This window comes from Suricata suricatta, chromosome 2, assembly GCF_006229205.1.
Source record: "Suricata suricatta isolate VVHF042 chromosome 2, meerkat_22Aug2017_6uvM2_HiC, whole genome shotgun sequence".
In the NCBI taxonomy this organism is placed as follows: domain Eukaryota; kingdom Metazoa; phylum Chordata; class Mammalia; order Carnivora; family Herpestidae; genus Suricata; species Suricata suricatta.
Window position 1 is genome coordinate 35,516,552 of NC_043701.1, and position 2,835 is coordinate 35,519,386.

The following is a 2,835-nucleotide window of genomic DNA, read 5'->3' on the forward strand; positions in this document are numbered from 1 at the left end:
GAAATACAAATCAAAACCACACTGAGATACCACCTCATGCCAGTCAAAGTGGCTAAAATGAACAAATCAAGAGACTATAGATGCTGGCGAGGGTGTGGAGAGACAGGCACCCTCCTACACCACTGGTGGGAATGTAAACTGGTGCAGCAATAGCACTGCTAGGGATTTACCCAAGGGATATAGAAGTGCTGATGCATAGGGGCACATATACCCCAATGTTCATAGCAGCACTGTCAACAATAGCCAAAACATGGAAAGAGCCTAAATGTCCATCACCTGATGAGTGGATCAAGAAGATGTGGTATATATACACAATATACACAATGCAGTACTACATGGCAATGAGAAAGAATGAAATCTGGCCATTGTAGGAAAGTGGATGGACCTTGAGGGTATCATGCTAAGCGAAATAAGTCAGGCAGAGAAGGACAGATACCATATGTTTGCACTCATAGGTCTAACAGAAGAACAAGAGAAACCTAGTGGAGGATCAGGAAGAGGGGAAGGGGGAAAGAGAGTTGGGGAAAGAGTGGGACGCAAAACCTGAGAGACTATTGAATATTGAAAACGAACTGAGTGTTGAAGGGGGAGGGGAGAAAAGAGGTGGTGGTAATGGAGGAGGGTACTTGTGGGGAAGAGCACTGGGTATTATATGGAAACCAATTTCACAATAAACTTTAAAAGTTTTTTTAATAATTAATATATCCTACAAATTTCTTGGGGACAGGAATCACATCTTCTTCACCTATGTATCTTTTTTTTAATGTTTATTTATTTTTGAGAGAGAGAGAGAGATAGACAGTGTGTGAGCAGGGGAGGGGCAGAGAAAGAGGGAAACACAGAATCTGAAGCAGGCTCCAGTCTCTGAGCTGTCAGCACACAGCCCAATGTGGGGCTCAAACTCATGAGCTGTGAGATCATACCTGAGCCAAAGTTGATGCTTAACCAACTGAGCCACCCAGGTGTCCCACCTTTGTATCTCTTTTTTTCATACCTTGCTTAGAAGAATGCCTTATACTTAATAAGCAAGTACTCTATAAATATTTGTTGCACTGAACATACTTTCCAAAACCTTCATTGGATAACATCTTTATACAAGTGGACTAGCCACCAAGGGGATACAATTGGATCGTGTAGTAGAGGAATCATGATAAGCCTTCCTCACTAAGCCTTGTACAAATTACATGCTTACGATAAAGAAAATTAAAAAAGAGAAGAGGAAAGAAATCCTTTTTTACATGACTGAGTTTTAGTGATTTGTTAAGCAGTAATACATAACCAGAACAAGCATAATCATACTCCTTTTCTTTATATTCTTATTAAAGAAACTTTTAAATATAAATACAAATGAGTAAGATAATTATTGAAATCCCTGTGTTCTGCAGTTCAACATTATGACCTTGTATCAAATAGTTACTAGGTATGTGGGTAGAGGGGTTGGGTTCAATAGATGAAGTTAAGGAGATTCTGCATGATTCAACTGTGGTGAATGTATGATATGATGCATTTGTCAGAACCGATAAAACTTTGTAAAACTTTAATGTATGCTAGTTAAAAAAAATTAGGGATAATTCAATCAGTTAAGTGTCCGGCTTCGGCTCAGGTCATGATCTCACGGTTTGTGGGTTCGAGCCCTGCGTTGGGCTCTGTGCTGACAGCCAGCTCAGAGCCTGGAGCCTGCTTCAGATTCTGTGTCTCCCTCTCTCTCTGACCCTCCCCTGCTCATGCTGTCTCTCTCTTTCTCTCAAAAATAAATAAAAAAGAATAAAGGGTTAAAAAAATTTAGTAGGTCAGAGGATCTCAGGATGGAGTATGGAATGTGACAAAAGGATCTAATGGTATTACAAACGTACAAAAAAGTTCACTGAAAGGAATAGAGGCAAAGGTGCTGACCAAAGTAACTTTAGAAATGTATTGAATCTGTAATATTAAAGACACAAACACAGTATACAAGCACTGTACTTTATTAATAAAGTTGTATCCCACAGTGGTACAGGTTAATAATTCTGAAACCACTGTACATGTATACTGGAATTGAACAGTATGGATGCCAAATGGTGTGCACCAGGTTTCCCACTGTTGGAGGAGATAATTATAGTAAACAACAGGACATGGCTAGAATGAACCACATGGTATGTAGTAATGAATTAGAAGTGGAGACATTAGTATAAACTCATTTTTAGCTTGAAAGAAACTCATATTGCTATACATAGGCACACAGACACACACAGACACACACACACGTTAGCATGCACATATATATTTCCTTGCTCTGTTATCTGAGTGGACCTAGAAGCACTGACACCCCAGTAGCAATGTACACCCAGAACCCAGATTTCGGTTTCAAACATATTCTTCAATAAAGGAAATCAGAATTAACTGAGATATGGCTGATTCTTGCACTGGATAGAGAACCATAAAAGATGAGCCTAAAGAATGTTACAGTGCCAAAAATTAAGAAAGTGTTCTCTCATTTGCTTTCTCTCCCCGCACCTACACACACATGCGTGCACACACACAATGGTATGTCAAAGGAACTAGCAGCCAACTGAAAGAGTTCCCAATGGTTAATGCTGAAACAACTGAGCAACAAATTCAGGTCCTATTAGATTTTAATACAAAGTATAAAATATCCATGAGTCCATACCAAAATACATAAGTGATAAATAGAGATAAAAAACAAATACCTCAAAATAAAAATTCCAAGTAATTTGTAGAGCTACTCAACCCTTAAGGAAGTGAGGTATAACTTATTACTTCTTAAGTGTGGGCTGATCATTGTGCCTTTCTTCCAAAGAGTACAGTACATAAAGGGAGAAAAAAAGAATAACTTTA